Here is a 19,856-nt window from a genome sequence, read left to right as displayed (position 1 = left end):
GAGTAAAGATCTTCAAGATGAGGGTCCTGACCTCAATGACCTTGACAATGAAGATAGTAGGACGGAACCCGCAAATGTGAGTGAAGTCAATGAGGACGTGGAGAAATCAGACTGACCACCGTAGCCAAAATCTCACACTCTCTTCTTGGCACGTACCAGAGGACGTACGGTTTGGTGGGGGTGGATGTTGTGAAGCTTTTCGGCAACAGTGAGAAAATCACATGGAAAGGAGAAAACCAAGAAGGGTTGACTTTCGAGCTTCTCTCAGTGAGTTATCCCACATATATATGCCGCTAATACGACTCTCTCTATAAATATACTAACTTATCTCACATATATATATGACTATGTATATATATATGTGTGTGTATTCATTTGAACTTCTATTTGGCTGAATCCAATTTCTGTTTTTTTTCCAATTTCAGCCAACCGACTCTCATTTCAACTTTCTAGCCGACTCCCCCACAAGGAGGGACAATATTACATAACACAATTGACTTACCACCAAGCCAAGTCATTTCTTTGAAAGTTGTATTTTCCATTATATTTTTCACATGTAAATTCTCATACATGAGAGCTTCGATGAGTGACATGGACATCATGCATCACATGTAATGCATGAGCGCCAAGTGGCAGACATACATTGCATGCATTACATGCATTGTATGTATGTCTTGCACCCTGACATGGATCACATGCATGGGGGCTTCAATATAAAGGGGGGAAAAGAAAAGAGAAGGGGGTCAATCAATCTATGTACTAAATCAAGATGTTAATGAGAACAAACCTATTTATCTTATTGGTGATGTGTCTTATTTCTCGAAATTGAAGTCAAGGGTTCAAACCCGGAATTGGAATTTCCAGCCGTTCGTCTCTATCAATCTACCTACCTATCTATATTAAATACTTTCTCATTCCGCTTCTCTCTCACTCCATCTCTCTCAACTGCATTAAGGGGTGTCCAACCCACACAAGTGTCTTCAACAATAAAGAACGACCCGACAATAAGCCCAAAACAACCAATTCATCCTCCCCGATCAAAGACCCCGGTGGTCCCGTTCAACTGACCCGCAGGAGCGTATTTCCACGACAACGTTCTTTAGGTAGGTTTGTTTGCCGTCGTTCCCGAATGGGACATTTCTGATATTCCAAATTGGGTGAGTTGTGTCATCTCCGGTTTCAACATAACCAAGTTGATCAGGCTTTCTCAACTCTCGGAACCAATCTTCTTGAGACGTCATGTGATTGGATGCTCCAAAGTCTACAAACCATACATCTTCTGGGGAAGAGGTACTAGTCAGACACTGTGTCGACATCGAATGCGCGTTATGCCTCATTACGAACATCCTGCCATGATCATCATAATTAGAATTCGTGGCATAGTTTATGAGTTGTTGGCTAGTCGAAGCTGACTCTCGTTTTCTTCTTTCGGCACTCCTCTTTGTTACGGCCATGACCATATAATATCTCGTGGTGAGAATTTACCATAATATTCTATACACGTGGATAAGTGTGAGGGTTAAACGAGAGTGTAATGAAGGGGAGGATTACTTTTAATCCTCGGGATTTAGACAACCCATTAGGCCAAGTGTGAACTTGCTTGGGGGCCTTGGGTCTCGCTATAAATATGAGGCCTAACTACCCTCATTTCATCATCTCTTGACTACGTCGAGATTCTGTTCTTGTGGTGGATCAACTCTTATAGCGAGCGCACCAGCACCAGGTATGACTCAACGCCACATTGGTGGTATGGGATGCCGATCGAGGCTCGCGTCCGTCTCAATCCCTTCGCTCGAGGGTGATCGGGTGGATCGACACCCTTCTTTCTCTCTCTCTTTTCTTATTTCATATATGTTTTATCCTTATCATATGCTGACATTAGATCATAACGTACGAGGTTAATACCTCAATTGTGTATTACGTTCACATATATATGTTACGTGTGCGTATGAGGGCAATACCTCGATTTCTATGTAAACAATATTCGATTGGTGTCGTATGTGTAAGAGGTCAATACCTCAATTGTGTATTACGATTAACCCTTTTTTTTGTATGTTTCGTGTGCGTAGAGGCTATACACCTCGATTACGTATCTTGATTACATCATTGTTGGCTATTTGATATTACATTTTTTTAAATATATATGACACCTCAATTATATATCTTGATTACATGATTGTTGGCTGTGGATTTCGGTCCCTTCGGATGGGATGTTGTGTACCCGACAAGGAAGACCCGGTGACAACCGGATGAAGGGACATATATGGAAATATGTTTCTGAGAGCCCATTGGGGCTATATCTGTAAATAGTCCTAATGTCATATTAGTATAAATATGACCTAGGGCAAAGAGAACAGTTCGTGTATTGTTGAGTTGTCATCATTTTGTATAGAATTTTTGGTGTAACTGTTGTACAGAGCATAGTAGAGAGAGAGAGAGAGAGAGAGAAATAGAGTGAGTCTCTGTTGTAATCGCCGCCAGGCGAAGATTGTGAGCACGAGGTCGTTGCCTCCGTGTTTACCTGTTGTATTCCTCTTGACATAGTGATAGTTGGAGTCTGTGGGCTCCCGTGGTTTTTCCCATTTAGGGTTTTCCACGTAAACATATTGTGTACCCTCTCTCATATTATTTGTGTGTACGTGTATTCACCTCCATTCCCATTCTCGGTGTTCGATTCAAAACGACACGATCTGAGACTCAGTTGTGGCCGAGTAATATTCCGCATATTTCGCGTCAATCTGGTATCAGAGCATATCGACACAGAAAATGGAAGATTCATTTGGCGGCATCTTCAAGCTCACCGGCTCCAACTATTCAGTGTGGAAGTCAAAGATGAGGGACATGCTCACGGTTAAAGATATTTGGTTGCCGGTTTAGTTCAGGGACAAGAGACTAGACAAGATCGATGCCACGATATGGGAGGTAATGCACATGAAGAGAACAGCATACATCTGGTGTTTCATCGACATGAGCCTGTACAACAACTTCAACGAGGAGGGCAAGGCTCATGAGCTTTGGGAGAAGATTGGCATTATGTTTCAGAACAAAAATATTGTTAATCGGGTTTCGGTATTCCGGAAGCTAGTGCGGCTCCGGTACCAAGATGGCTCCAGCATGGCGGAGCACATGAATGCCTTCTAGGGGCTGATTCACTAGGGAACATTGTTGGAAGTACCTCTCGCCAATGAGGTACTAGCATTACTCCTGCTCGGTTCCCTCCCGGATAGTTGCGAGACGTTAGTTGTCACTTTGGGCAACGCTGGGCTGGAAGGAAAACAACTGTCCCTAGCAAGAGTCAAGTCGAGCTTGCTAGATGAGGAGGCACGTCGGAAAGGCAAAGAGGTGACCTCCAACTCCAAAGCGCTCCTTACCGAATCGGAACATGGAAGACAAATGAACCGTAGTCCCTACGACTGGGAAAAGTCGGGGACACGGTCAAAGTCAAGGAAGGGGAGGCCCACTTGCTTCTATTGCGGCAAGCCGGGGCACTTCCAGAAGAACTGTTAGCATTTCCGAAAAGAAAAGGAAACCGATAGTACCGATTCGAAGCGGTCACCGGACCGGAACGGTAAAGACCGGAGGGGGCTGGACCGGAAGGGAATGACGACAATCGTGGAAAGTGAAGAGAGTGAGTTAAACCTTACCGGCGACAAGACAACGTGGGCTGTCGATTTCGGAGCGTCGTTCCAACTGACCTCGGACCGGAAATGCTTCTCATCCTACACAGCCGGTGAGCACAGCTATGTCCAGATGGGGAATGAAGGTACATGCTGAATTGTCGGCATAGGAGACGTGTGGTTGACAACACCAACCGGATGCAAGTTGTTGTTGAAGGATGTCTGACACATTCCGGAGGTTCGACTGAACCTCATATCAGGTGGTAGGGTAGACGATGAAGACTACACGGGTAGCATATGGAACGGTGTTATGAAGTTCAGCAAGGGGAGCCTAATAGTGGCTCGGGCCCAGAAAGTCAACACATTGTATCTAATGAATGCCCGATTATGCCGAGAAGACGTGAATGTGGCATCTGACACTACCGGTGAGCTGTGGCACAAGAGATTGTGTCACATGAGAGAGAAGGGCATGAAGAGGCTTGCTGATGACAACCTCATTCCGGTGAAAGACGTGCATCTTGAGAAGTGCACCGACTGCCTGGCCGGTAAGCAAAACCGGACCTCCTTCCCCTCAAGGCCACCAATGAGACGTAATGCACCACTGGAATTGATGCATACCGATGTGTGTCAAGTGGACACAAAGTCACATGCCGGATCGCAGTACTTCGTGACGTTCATAGATGACCACAGCCGAAAGTTGTGGACCACACCGCTAAAGATGAAGGACCAAGTGTTATCCGTCTTCAAGGAGATCCACGCGAGAGTAGAAAGAGAAACCGGCCGAAAGCTAAAGGCGGTTCGAGCAGATAATGGAAGCGAATACCGGGGGGCGTTTGAGGAGTCATACCACTCGAAGGGCATCCAACTCGAATTTACTGTGCTGAATATGCCAGAACTTAACGGGTTGGCCGAGAGGATGAACCGGACCATAATGGAACATGCAAGGTTACCCAAGATGTTTTGGGCTGAGGCGCTAGCGACAACGACGTACGAGATAAACAAATCACCCTCAGTGCCCTTCGACGGAGACACGCCGCAAAGAGTGTGAACCGGTAAGGAAGTGTCTTACCGGCATCTGAAGGTGTTCGGGTGTCTCGCTTACGTGCATGTTGGAAAGGACCGGAGAGAAAAGTTGGATCCAAAGTCCCGGCCTTGCATATTCCTCGGATATGGCGATGATGAGTTCGGCTACCGAGTGTGGGATCTAGTCGACAAGAAGGTTTTCTGGTGTCGAGATATTATCTTCATGGAGGACAAGACCCTTCCCGACTGGGAGTCGGAGAAGAAGATAATGAACTCCGAGTCGACCGGTAAGGATCGGTTCGACAGTCGACAAGAAGGTTTTCCAGAGTCGAGATATTATCTTCATGGAGGACAAGACCCTTGCCGATTGGGAGTCGGAGAAGAAGATAATGAACTCCGAGTCGACCGGTAAGGATCGGTTCGATGAGATTCGAACCTACCCGGCTAAGAGCCGGTTAACACTCGAAGAACCGGCCACTTACAGTGAGGATACCGAACCGGCAGAAGAAGGAGAGGAAGCTGAAACCGGAACCGGCCAAGACCCCGAATTAGATTCGGATGAAGAACAAATAGAGGAGCCGGTTGCCAAAAGCCAAAGACGGAGATATCCTCTCAGAGAGAGAAGGGCCCCCGGAGATTTCCGGATCTAGAGCATGTGTTGTTGACCGATGAGGGGGAGCCGGAAAGCTTCGAAGAAGCCAGGGATGGTACCCATAGCCGCAAGTGGTTGAGTGCCATGCAGGACGAGATGGATTCCCTGCATGAGAACCACACGTATGAATTGGTGGAGTTGCCGAAAGGAAAGAGGGCACTCCGAAACAAGTGGGTGTACAAGTTGAAACCGAGAGATGCCAGCAACCCCGCAAGATACAAAGCTAGGATCGTGGTGAAGGGGTTCAAGCAAAAGAAGGGCATAGACTTCGACGAGATATTTTCCCCAGTAGTAAAGATGACTTCCATCTGGATGGTGCTGAGCATAGTGGCAAGCATGGACCTCGAGGTAGAGCAGTTAGATGTGAAGACGGCGTTCCTTCACGGCGACCTCGAAGAGGAGATCTACATACAGCAACCTGAGGGATTTGTGAAGAAAGGGAAGGAGCACCTGGTTTGCCTGTTGAAGAAGAGCCTCTACGATTTGAAACAGGCTCCCTGGCAATGGTACTGGAGGTTCAACTCCTTCATGACCAATCAAGGGTACCACTAGACGCAGGCCGATCACTGCGTATTTGTGAAGAAGTTTGAAGGAGGAGACTTCTTGATACTCCTCCTGTACGTGGACGACATGTTGATCGTTGGACAAGACCAAGTGAAGATACAGATGCTGAAGAAGGCTTTGGACCGAACCTTCTCAATGAAAGACTTGGGTCCAGCAAGACAGATAGTGGGGATGCATATCATCCGGGACCGGTCAAAGAAGCAATTGTGGCTGTCACAGGAGAAATACGTGACAAAGGTGCTTCAACAGTTCAACATGTTAGACACGAAACCGGTCGGATCGACACTCTCGGCAAACTGCAGGTTATCCGATAAGTAAAGCCCGAAGACGAAGGCAGAGAAGGCGGATATGATGAAGATACCATATGCGTCTGCCGTTGGGAGCTTAATGTATGCAATGGTGTGTACTCGACCGAATATCGGATACGTAATCGGAGTGGTGAGCTGGTTTATGACCAATCCTGGCAAGGAGCACTGGAATGCGGTAAAATGGATACTCCGTTACTTAAAAGGCGAGGAGCACTGGAACTACGTGTCCCCGATTCGGCTCTGGTAAACCCCAACTTGACGGTTTCACCGATTCAGATATGTCAGCTGATGCAGATACCAGCCGGTCAACATCTGGATATGTCATGAAATATGAGGGGGAGCCGTTTCGTGGCAATCGAGGTTGCAGAAGACGGTTGCGTTGTCAACCACAGAGGTGGAATACATGGCAGTCGTGGAAGCCGGCAAGGAAATACTATGGATGAAGAACTTCATCGAAGAGGTAGGGATCCAGCAAGAGGAATACCGGTTCTATTGCGACAGTCAAAGTGCCATCCACCTTGCGAAGAATGTGGCGTACCATTGCAAAATGAAGCACATCCAGCGGAGGTACGATTGGATCCGGGAATGAGTGGAAGATCGAGAGTTCCTGCTAACAAAGATCCACACGGAGGAGAATGGGTCAGATATGCTGACCAAGGTGCTGACGCCCGACAAGCTGGACACACGCCAGAAGCGGATCGAACTAACGAGGCATCCCATGCCGGAGTGAAGGGGGAGTTTGTTAGGATTTCGGTCCCTCCGGATGGGATGTTGAGTACCTAGCAAGGAAGACCCGGTGAGAACCGGATGATACAGGCCCGGTGAGAAGCTCTCACTAGATGAAGGGACATATATGGAAATATGTTTCTGAGAGCCCATTGGGGCTATATCTGTAAATAGTCCTAATGTCATATTAGTATAAATATGACCTAGGGCAAACAGAACAGTGCATGTATCATTGAGTTGTCATCATTTTGTATAGAATTTTTGGTGTAACTGTTGTACAGAGAGAGAGAGAGAGAGAAATAGAGTGAGTCTATGTTGTAATCGCCGCCAGGCGAAGATTGTGAGCACGAAGATTGTATTCCTCTCGACATAGTGATAGTTGGAATCTGTGGGCTCCCGTGGTTTTTCCCATTTAGGGTTTTCCACGTAAACATGTTGTGTACCCTCTCTCATATTATTTGTGTGTACGTGTATTCACCTCCATTCCCATTCTCGGTGTTCGATTCGAAACGACACGATTTGAGACTCGGTTGTGGCTGAGTAATATCCCGCATATTTCACGTTAGATATGTTTACATCACGACTTGATGTTATGACTATATGTCTAACCTTAACCTATTTCTTTGCTAGAAATAATCATTCAATGGCTTAGAATAACGACCCGATGTCATCCGCTCAAGTGGAAGGAACTCAAGGAAATCCTCCTGGACCAATCTCCATTGAGTCTTATTTCTTACAAATACAAAATTTCCTTAGTTCAACTACTCATCAGATGTCCGAACTTTGGCAATATCAAAGTGCTCTCGAGGCACGTGTCATTAGTTTACAACATGACACTAATAGACCTGATGAGCATCAGGGTGAACCATCATTTGTGTAAAAACAAATAGCGTGCGGAAGCAATAGAAAATAGAAAACAGAAAATAAAGAACAGGCTTAATGGAGAACTTAATAGTACGCGGGAGAGAGAGAGGGAGAGAGAGAGAGAGAGAGAGAGAGAGAGAGAGAGAGAGAGAGAGAGAGAGAGAGAGAGAGAGAGAGAGAGAGAGAGAGAGAGAGAGAGAGAGAGAGAGAGAGAGAGAGAACAAAACAAGAATCACAATTCGAAAATTATGTCAACACTCTGTACATAGTATGTGTTCAACAAACACTTTTATACAAGTCCATACGGACTGACAGAAGTACGGTGTACTTCAATGCTCACTCGAGCGTCTAACACTAACTACGAGAGTATTAACTCCCTAGTAGTTTAGCTGCTACTAGGCTTCCGGTTATTGATGGATCTGGCTAACCGGCTCCTCAGCTCACCGGGTGCTCACCGGCTCACCGATCCGTCTCGCTCACCGGCTCAAGCTTTTTCCGCCGATCTGGTTCCAATTGAGCTTGCCGCTCAACACTCCCCCTCAAGCTCAACTTGAGGTCTAGCCGTAGTGTCAACGTCTGTGGCAACCGGTCCTTTTGCCTGGCTCCTTCTGGCGTCACTCCGCCTTGGTCGCGCTCCTCATCCGGTCCGGTTCTGTTTGCCGCGACCCCTCTTGTTCTGCGCACCTCGACCTCCTCGGTCGGCTTGTCTGCTCAATAGGCCCAATTCAGCTCCCTCGATGCTGTGACTTTGGTGTGTGCCGGTTCGCCGATTCCTTCGTGTTGGTGTTGACTTTCGCTGCCTTCTCGTCCTCTTGGCCTTGAATTGATCCGGTCCTTCCGAATTTGTCTGTTGAACCGAATCAACTGCCTCCGATTTGGTCCAGCTCTTGTCCGAATCGGTTGCTCCCGATTCTTCTTTTGGTTCCAAGCCCTTCACCACCTCGGACCATGTCCAAGTCTTGGCCTTCTTCTTCCGGTCGGCTTTTTCCTTCTTGACTCTACCGCCGCTGCCGCTTGTTCCAACTTGTTCGGATGTGTCAACTTCCTTTGTCGACTCGACTCCTTTCTTCTTCTTGACTCTCCCTTTGTCGGTTCTTCCCTCATTGGCGCAATCGGCAGTCTCTTTGCCTTTGCCCGTTCCGGTGTTTTTGCCCATTCTCCCCTCAACTGTGGCACATTGAGATGTTGAACACCAAGCATTTCGGTGAAATGCTGCAACTTGTCTTATCCGAGTGGTTTGGTGAAGATGTCGGCAACTTGCCGATCCGTGTGAACATACTGAAGTTCGACCTCACCGCACAGGACACGCTCACGCACGAAGTGATAGTGCACTTCTATGTGCTTTGTGCGAGCATGGAATACAGGGTTCTTGGCAAGCTGTATGCTGCTTATGTTGTCGCAGTAGATCAGAATCGGGGTCGGTACCTCGATTCGTAGGTCTTGTAGCAGTTGCCGAAGCCAAATGGCTTCACAGGTGGTAATGGTAGCCCCGATACTCAGCCTCAGTGCTCAACAGAGCAACTGTTGGCTGCTTTTTGCTGCTCCACACAACAACCACGCTACCTAGGGAAAACATATAACCGGAGGTTGATCGGCGATTTGATGCATTGTTGGCCCAATCGGCATCTGTGTAACCGACCAGCTCTTCGGTTATATCGCGCTGGTATAATAGTCCCCAGTCCTTCGTGCCCCTCACATACCGTAGTATTCTGTGCACGCACTGAAGATGCTCTACGGTCGACTTCTGCATGCATTGGCTAATCACTCCAACCGGATAGCTGATGTCGGGTCGGTTGATGGTCAAATATATAAGGCTTCCAACAATTGGTTGGAACCGTCTCTCATCGCAGGCCGGTCCGGAGTCGGGACGGAGCTTCTGGTTCCTGATCAAGGGAGTAGAGATAGGTCGGCATTCCGTCATGCCGAATTTGTACAACATATTCAACACATAGTGCCTTTGTGAGAGCAATATGTCGTCGGGGTTTTGGATCACCTCGATCCCAAGGAAATAGTGAAGGTCCCCCAGGTCCTTCATCTCAAACGCATCCGACAACTGGGACTTGACTCGGCTGATCTCATCGAGTCCGGGTCCAGTGATGACCAGATCATCAACGTACAACAAGATGCAAACCGGACCGTCCGAACCTTGCCGGATGAACAACGAAGAGTCGAACTTGGAGGCCACAAACCTCATCTTACGCAACCAGTGCGTGATCTTGGCATTCCAAGATCGGGGGGCTTGCTTCAGGACATAAAGTGACTTCTTTAGCCGGCATACCGCCGACTTGTTCATTTTCGTCTGGAAACCGGGGGGTTGTATCATAAAGACCTCTTCTTCAAGATCTCCTTGAAGAAATGCATTCTTCACATCCATCTGGTGATGATGCCACCCCCTTACCATTGCAATCGCCAACACTACACGAACCGTCGTCATCTTCGCTACCGGAGCGAAGGTCTCGTCGTAGTCGATTCTGTGGGTCTATGCATATCCCTTCGCCACTAACCGGGCCTTGTACCGATTAACTGAACCGTCAGCGTTGTACTTTACCTTGTACAACCACTTGCATCCGATCGGTTTACTGTGATGGGGAGGGTCAACTAAGTCCCATGTATCGTTGGCATCGAGTGCACACATCTCTTCTTCCAAAGCGGCACGCCAATGTGCATCCTTTGCAGCTTCTGCGTAGCTCTCTGGCTCACGCACTTCCGCCACCTTGGTCATGTACGCATAGTGATGCGCCATGTACTCATTGTACTCATACCGCTTAATAGGTTCCTTCTCGCGGGTTGACCGGCGTAACCCTCCATTACCCGGTTTGAGGCCCTTCTTGGCCGGTTCGGTCTTCGGTGCCGAAGAACCGTCATTTTCCTTTCCGGAGTCGGATCCACTCCGATCCGACTCATCAATACCAGTTTCATAATCCGGCATCTTCTTCTTCCCCTTCTCTTTGCACGTGAACCGTCTCCTTAGTTCCTTGCGCGGGGAGAGCACGGCGGAGTCTTCATTACTCGTCGGTTCTTCTTCTGACTGGTCGGATTGACCTAGTCTCTCGTTCGGCCCACTCAACCGAAACAATTCCAGACTCTCTTCTTGAGTCCTAGATTCATCATCTTCTGTTTGGACTGGTTCAGGCTCACTAGCCTCATCCTTTGGTATCGGGTCGGGTTCGGAAGTCGGAGCCAGTAAGGCATACCATGATGCCGTCTCATCAAACTCAACATCGCGGCTAACTCAGACCTGCTTCGTCCGGGGTTTATAACACTTATACCCCTTTTTCTCATGTGAGTAGCCAACAAGGATGCACTTCTCCGATTTTGCATCCACCTTCCTCTGCTTCTCATCTAGCACATGCACATATGCTATGTTGCCGAAAATCCGAAGGTGTCTCAAATTCGGCTTGCGCCCGAAATACAGCTCATGCGTGGACACCTTGTCACCGATCTAGTTTTGGATGTAGACGGTCGTCCGGACTGCCTCTTCCCAGTAGAAATGGGGCATGCTCTTCTCTTCCAGCATTGCCCCTACCACGTCGACAAGAAACTGATTCTTCCTTTTGGCCACACCATTTTGCTCCAGTGTGTATCTGCAGCTGAACTCTCTCCGAATTCTTGTTTGCTGCAGATAACTGTTGAATTGGCCGGAAAAATATTCTTTTCCGCCATCTGACTGCAAGCACTTGATCTTCCTCTCTGATTCCCGTTCCACCATGCTTTTCCGCTCAATGAGGTAGATCCATGTGTGTCGGCTATAGTCATCGATGAAGGAGACGAAGTATCGACTCCCGCCAAAACTCACGTTCTATGTTGGTCCCTATACATCTGAATGAATAAGGTCGAGCTTGTTACGACTACGGTTTTGTTCGGCAGGGAATGGAAGCTAGTGCTACTTCCCGAGTTGGCAGGCTTCACGCACTTGGGCCTTCCGGCCACTAAACTTCGGCAAACCGAAAACAACTTGTTTCGTTTGCAAGTCTTGAAGCCACCGGTAATTGACGTGGCCGATCCGCTTGTGCCACAGGTTGATGTTCGATTCGACCTTCTGTCCTTTGGTGTCGAGGATGAACATCCTCCCATCTCTACGCCCTTGCGCGATAATCTGGCCCTCCTCCTCGATGAAGCACCTGAGGTGCGTAAACCGCACCTGCATTCCCTGGTCGACGATCTGTCTGACCGACACCAGGTTCTTCGTGATAGTCGGAACATGTAATACGTTCATCAGCTTCCCCCTCTGTCCGACATGGCTCAGGGGAACTTCTCCGACATGCACGATTGGGTGAGGAGTGTCGTCTCTAGTTTCAACAACTCCTGGTTGTTCCGGTTTCTCCAAGAAGGAGAACCACTCTTTGTGGCTCGTCATGTGATTTGACGCACTGGAATCAACGTACCACACTTCCTCTGATTTGGAAGTTGTCTTCTTCATCGAGTTTGCCTCGTGCTTCATCACCAAGGCTGGCCCCTTACTGGTCTTCCCGGTTCCGGATCCTTTCGATCCTTGTGCGTAGTGTGAGCTTTGCCGGTTCTCCCGACCGGTTTTGGTGGATCCAGATCTATCCGAATCGGCACGCTTCTTCCAACACTCACTTTCTCTGTGGCCCTTTCTGCCACAGTACCAGCATTCTGTGGTGGCTTTGTCTTGCTAGCCTCCGACTCCACCTTGACTCCCCCTAGTTGTGGAGGTCCCAAAACTGCCACGGTCTTTGTGCCGTTGGTCTTGCCCTTGCCGGCCGCCTCCATTGCATGCCAACCCACCTCGTCCACCATGCCCACGGGGCCGATCCACCTCCATGTACAACATCCGACTATCGGTGGGTACACTTGTTGATGCACCCATGTGGTTCTCCTCTACAAGGAGCATCGACTATAAGTCGAAAAATGACGACGTATTCTCCCTCGTACATACTGCTGTCCGAAAAGCTCGGAACTTAGACGCTAGGCCCCCAAGACAAACTTGTACCATCTCGTCTTCCTCTACCGTGACGTTGATGAGGCAAGCGAGTCACAGATCTCTTTGATTCGGGCCATGTAATCAGCCACCGACATGTCCTTCTGTCGGACATTACTCAACTCCTGTCAGAGTTGTAGCTTTTGGGTTGTAGTGCTAGCGGCGAACACCTTCTTCAAGTTTCCCCAAGCCTCTTTCGGCGTCTTGGCATCTCGGACGTGGCTCTGCAGCTGGTCTCCGACACTAGACGCAAAGCAGTACATCACTCTGCTTGATGATTGTTCCCACAGCGGGAAGTCCTTGTGTGCCACATTAGGTGTTGTGTCGTTAGCTCCATCGACATAGCTCTAATACCCATGCCCAAGCAGGTACTGATGCATCTTGTAAGACCAAGATGCATAGTTGGTTCTGTCCAGCTTCTCCACCGGAAGCGAGCTAGCCATTCCTCTATCCAAGGTTAAGTTTTCTTCTTGCAAAAGCGAATGTCGGCTGCAGAGGATCTCAACCCTCGCGCTTTGATACCATGTAAAAACAAATAGCGCGCGGAAGCAATAGAAAACAGAAAACAGAAAACAGATTTAATGGAGAACTTAACAATACGCGGGAGAGAGAGAGAGAGAGAGAGAGAGAGAGAGAGAGAGAGAGAGAGAGAGAGAGAGAGAGAGAGAGAAAGAGCAAAACAAGAATCACAATTCGAAAATTATGTCAACACTCTGTACATAGTATGTGTTCAGCAAACACTTTTATACAAGTCCATACAGACTGACAGAAGTATGGTGTACTTCAATGCTCACTTGAGCGTCTAACACTAACTACGAGAGTATTAACTCCCTAGTAGTCTAGCTGTTACTAGGCTTCCAGTTACTAATGGATCTGGCTAACCGGCTCCTCAGCTCACCGGGTGCTCACCGGCTCACCGATCCGTCTCGCTCACTAGCTCAGGCTTATTCAGCCGATCCGGCTCCAATTGAGCTTGCCGCTCAACAATTTGTTGTAAAGCCATTTACGAGAGAAAAAAGGAAAGAACTGAAGAAGCAATCTGCACGTGGCTGGGCAGATGGGGGTTTCATTTTGAGCTCTATCCCACGCTCGATAGTACGAAGATTGCATATGTCGGCCGAGAATTAGGGGGTAAGGCTGTCACCTGGTGGTGTGGGCTCTGAACTTTGGGGAAATTTCCCAATACCTGAACAGATTTTGTCACAGTTTTCAAGGGCCAATTTCTACAACCTCCCTCTCGAACCAAGACAGCACAAGCTTTAATGTAGCAGGAATTTTTCCTCACTAGAAGACTATTTTTCCTCGCTAGAAGACTATGTTCTATCAATGGCATCCCCAATTCGGACTATCACTAGATAGTGCACAATAAGGATCCAAAATCCTTCCAAGAGGCCGTTGAAATAGTTCTTCGCTATCAACGCACTTCGAAGGACCATAACAAACCCAACGAAGTGCTTGGGACTAAGAAGCTGCAATTCTCTAGGAAACACAAGACACCCAACGAAATCATGGATCGCGATTGTAAGCAACAACATCCTTTCTGCGTATTCTGCAAAAAGAAGGGTCATACAAAAGAACAATGTCGAAAGCTCCAACAGAAAGAGCACCACAACAAAGCAAAAGTTGCATACCATAAAGGTCAGATTCCTAATGTTCTTTTTGCATATTCTACAAAAAGAAGGGTCATACAAAAGAACAATGTCGAAAGCTCCAACGAAAAGAGCACGACAACAAAGCAAAAGTTGCAGACCATAAAGGTCAAATTCCTAATATCCTTGAGGTCTATACACATCATTTAAGTAATTGTCAATGTTCTTTCCCTCATTATGTATTGGGACCCAATGATTTAATACGTGCAAACGGGTATATCAATGGATCTCCCGTTTAATTTTTATTTGATTCGGGAAGCTCACACAATTTTGTGAATGATCGTTTGGTTTAGATATGGGGAATCCAACCCATCATAAGTGATCACACCTATAAGGTGCATTTGGCTGATGGAAGAGTACAATACATCAACAGGGTGATTCATTCATTAGGAATTTCTATTGATACTTATATAGAGGAAGTAGACTTCCATGTAATGAATCTTTGTACCACTTATGTAATACTAAGTTATCCCTGATTTTTTAATAAAAACTCTTCTTTATCTATTGATTGGGTTCATCATTCAATTACTTTTGTACTGAACGATTGTACTCATTTTATTTAATGTGTTAAAAAATAATCTCTTTCAATTGTTTCCTCTCCATCAATATCCGAGTTGTTTTGTTCTACTTTATTTTACTGTGTACTTGATCCAAACATTCACGTTTACAATATCGATAATGTCTTGGTTCAATTATCATATTTTGAACAACAACAACTCGATGAAATCTTAAATGATTTTCGTGATGTTTTTCCGAGTGAACTACCACATGGGTTACCTCCTAAATGTAATATAGACCATCGTATAGATATTGTACCTGGCGTTGCACCAATAAGTATACCTCCTTATCGCTTAAGTCGATCCGAAGAGTATCTAAGCAACTCAAGGACTATTTACGAATGGGTTATATACGTTATAGTAAATCTCCATGGGGTGCACCTGTTCTCTTGGTTAAAAAGGAAGAGGGCACATGGCGTATGTGTATTAATTACCGACGCTTGAATAAAGTGACGATCAAGAATTCATATCCATTGCCCCAGGTTGACGATCTAATTGACTGTCTCCAAGGAGCTCGGTATTTTACGAAACTTGATCTTCGTACGGGCTACCATCAAATTCGTATAAGTGAGGACAATGTTCCTAAAACCGCATTTCATATGCGTTATGGCCATTACGAGTTTTTGGTCATGCCTTTTGGTTTGACCAATGCTCCGACCACATTACAATAAGAAATGAATGACATTTTCCAAGAACTTGGAATTTTTTTTGTTATTTTCTTGGATGATATTCTAGTTTATAGTCGTACATTAGAAGAACATGCTAAACATGTCTGCTTTGTTTTACAAACATTGTGTGACAAGCAATTCTACGCGAAGATCTCAAAATGCGAGTTCTTCAAGAAATCAATTACTTATCTTGGACATCTCATAACCAAATGAAGAGTTGAAATTGATCCTTCTCGCATCAAGAAAATCAAACATTGGCCTACTCTTCGGAATATTCGAGAAGTTCGATCATTCCTTGGTTTTGTCGGGTTTTGTGAAAATCCCTTCATAATTACTCCCAATTGACGACGCCATTTACTGATCTTCTAAAAGGTCAAACGTGTAAGTCTACAAAACCTATTGTGTGGAATGCTACACTAGACCTCACCTTTAAAGAACTCAAGGACCTGGTGTGCAAGGCTTTGTCGCATCTTTTACCCGATCCTCCAAAACCTTTCGAAGTTAAAACCGATGCAAGCGATTATGCTATAGGGTTATCTTATATCATGATGGTAAACCAATAACATTCGAGAGTAAGAAACTTGATTTTGCTCAATGTCGGTATACGGTTCAAGAAAAGGAATTATTTGCAGTTATACATGCGCTCAAAACATGGCCCCATTATCTTTATGGAAATCGTTTTGTGGTAACTACGGACCACGAGTCCTTGAAATATTTTTGTGACCAACAAGACTTGAAAGGTCATAAGGCACGATGGGCTGATCTCATCCAAGACTTTGATTTTTCCATACGATATCATAAAGGTTCCATCAACACTGTCGTTGATGCACTAAGTAGCATCCGTGAAGTTAACATGCTTAGATCTTTATGATCACCTTCGAGGAAAGTATCCTGATGACAGTTATTTTGCGAAATATTGGGCAAGAGTTGAGTCTGGAACAGACGCCACCACATCCTCGAAGGAATACTTCCACATTGCTAACGGTCTGCTCTACCGTAATGGGAAGGTCTGTGTTCTAGATTTGCCTGAGGTCAAAAACAAAATTCTTTTTTAATGCCATGATGCACCCTCAGCAGGGCACCCTGGAATACATCATACACTCGTTCTCATCTCCACTCAATTCTATTAGCCTAAAATGCGTCCTGACATACATAGCTATGTGACTAAATGTCACCAATGTCAAGTTAACAAAGCCAAGCGACTTAAAGCCGCACGACTTTTACATCCCTTGGACGTTCCCAATAATAAGTGGGAAAGTATATCCATGGATTTTATTGTTAGCCTTCCTCGCACCCAAAAAGGCCATATTTATCGCTACTAAAACCATGGTAATAGCTCCTGAATTGGCTTACCAATTCGTTGACGAGTTATTTCGTTTTTATGGGTTACCGATGGAAATTGTGAGTGATCGAGATCCAAACTTTACTAGTGACTTCTAGACACAAGTCTTTAAGAAGTTAGAAACTACGTTGTCGCAATGTTTCGCATGTGTGTGTTACTTGGGCGGGACCATGGGGGTCTTGAACTAGGGAGTACTAAAGGGATAGAGAATAATTGAGGTTTGCTTTACGAAAATACTACTACCCGACCCATTCCCAAGCATTGGCTCGTTGCCCCTTTTGTAAGGCCAGTGGCTTTCGTTGATCACGACTAGTCCAGTTTTCAAGATCACCGCACGAGCCAGTGATCAAACAGGTACAAGCAAAGATGAGCATGCAAGATGAAAGCACAAGGGGACAATAACAAAAACACGAATGACAGTATGTCTTTATGAGGAGAGGTGCATGGGCACACCCGAATGCTCCCTTGTCACAAGACGTCGAATGTATGAGAAAGACACAAAACACAGGCATAAATGCTCGTACACTTTGTTACTTCCGAGGTCTTGTTGAACTGGGCTTTGTTACTTAGCCTAGCCGCTTCTAACCTCTCCTTTGCCAACTCCAAGTCTTTGGGTCTTCTCTCAAGTTGCCTTATCCGTGTTGCTAGAAGCTCTTCTCGACTCATCTCATTTTCCCACGGCATCGCTACCCATGACGCAATCTTGTCTTCAATGGGCATCACCGGCTTTTGTCCGTACATGAGTTTAGCTAGCATGAAACTTGTAACTGAGCTATGAGTTGTTCTATCTTCCCACAAGGCATAAGGTAGTAACCGAGGTCAGTTCCCAAATCGCCCATCACAAGCTCTTACAATGGGTTTTACGATAGGCCCATGTCCGCGTTCTATCTTTCCATTAGCCTCCGGGTTATAGGAGGTTGTGAGAGAGAGCTTCACTCCATGTCGTTCAAAGAGCTCTATAGCTTCCTGAGCGTTCAACTCTCCTCTGTCGGCCACTATCTTTCCCACACATCCGTACCGGCAGATGACATCCTCAAGTAAGAATTTACACACCCTCGTTGTCGTTTTGTTTGCTAAGGCTCGCCCTTCTACCTGGTTTGTTAGGTCTTCTCTTGCTAGCACCAAATATTTCATTTGGCCCACTCCCATTGGCATCGAAACCAAATCCACCATCCATTTGAAGTGTATGGTGGTGAGTGGGTAGGTCAGGTGCAACTCGAGAGCCGGGAGTCGTGTGAAGCGCTTCTCAAATTCTTGTAGAAGTGCCATAGTATTTCTCCCCTTCCCGGGAAGCTCAACCCACTCCATTAGATCCCTTTTTGAAATTCTGAGTGAGTCATTAAGGCCATACTTCTCGAGGAGTCTTTCTTCGAACTTCACCCAATTGCAATAGTCCTCTTGGATCTCGCTATTGAGAATCAAGCTCAACCTAGTCTAGTGTGTGAACACTCCCTTGAGAGTGTGCACTCAAAGGTCAAAAGTCACCACTCTTATCCACACATTAACTATGTGTCATAGAATCATATTCTATGACACATAACTAATGAGCTTTCACATTCCCCATGACCCATGAGCTTCAGTAGTTAATGAAGAGAGAGAGAGAGTGATTATATAAAGCACTCTCCTCCTACTTTGTAATAAGTTCGGTTAATCTCCTTTGTAATATACATTGTCTTGAGTATTCTACTCTTGTTCAAATCTATCTATCTTGTGTTTCTCTCTCTCTCTCTCTCTCTCTCATACACACACACTCACAACACATATCTCTAGTCTATTCCCTGCACAAGAATCACCACTGATTCTTTACACTCACGTACCTCTACGGGTATACTCGGCGTTACCACTTTAGCGAATCCGGTTAGCCGCCTATCTTCGGGGACATTTTGCATAAGCATTTCGGCCTTATAGGCATCTAAGTAGCTTGTGGTATCTCTTCCATTGAACTAACCCGTTGTGCTGACCACCGTCTCTATGGCCCGGTCTAGGCCGGTGATGCCTTCTCGGGCATTTACTAAGCGGTCCACCGCTACCGCCATCACTTCAGCAAGTTCTCCTCCTCGCATTTGGGTTCTCCCTTGCCGCCCTTTCACGTCGGGTTCACCAATTTATGTTGCAAAGTTTCTGTAAATGTTATCGTGCGGAAGCGTTAGACAAACCGGCTCAGCCAGATAGCAACAGAGAGTGAGATGAAGGTTTAATGGAGAAGCTTAATACACGGGAGACACAGAGAGAGTAAAACTTAAACGTAGATTCAAAAAATGACTCTAAAACTCTGTACATACAACGTGCTAAACAACACTATTTATACAAGTCCATAAAGGATTGACAGAAGTACTGACAAGTACTTCAATATCGCTACGTGCGACTGACACTAACCACAAGACAATGATTACCTAGTAGTCTAGGCTACTACTAGGCTTTCGGTTCCTGCTCGAATCTGGCTCCCCGATCCGGCCGGTTGTTTCCGGATACCGATCCAGTTCATCCTTCTTAATGTTGATCCGGCTCAAGTTTCTTCAACCGATCCGGATTCGGTTTTAGCTTGCTCACTCAACACTCCCCCTTAAGCTCAACTTGAGGTCGGATCATGGTGTTAGTCTGTGTGGCAGCCGGTCCTTCCACCTGACTCCTTCTAGCGTCATCACGCCTTGCTCGCGCTCCTCGTCTGGTCTGGTTCCGCTTCCCGCGACCCGTCCGGTATTGCGCGCCTCGACCTCCCCGGTCGGCTTGTCTGCTCAGCATGCCCATTTCAGCTGCCTCGCTGCTGCGACTCCGGTGCTTGTCGACCCGTCGGTTCCTTCGTGTTGGCGTCGACTCCTACTACGTCCCTGTCTGCTTGGCCTTTAGTTGATTCAACTTCTCCAAATCTTGAACTGAATCCATTTCCTTCAATTCGTTTCAACTCTTGTCTAAATCGGTGCTCTCCAACTCGTCTTCCGGTTTC

Source organism: Azolla caroliniana, unplaced genomic scaffold (genome assembly GCF_043228905.1).
Source record: "Azolla caroliniana isolate FFs.n. ecotype wild unplaced genomic scaffold, voAzoCaro1.0.p SCAF_21, whole genome shotgun sequence".
Classification (NCBI taxonomy): domain Eukaryota; kingdom Viridiplantae; phylum Streptophyta; class Polypodiopsida; order Salviniales; family Salviniaceae; genus Azolla; species Azolla caroliniana.
This window is presented reverse-complemented; position numbering follows the sequence as displayed.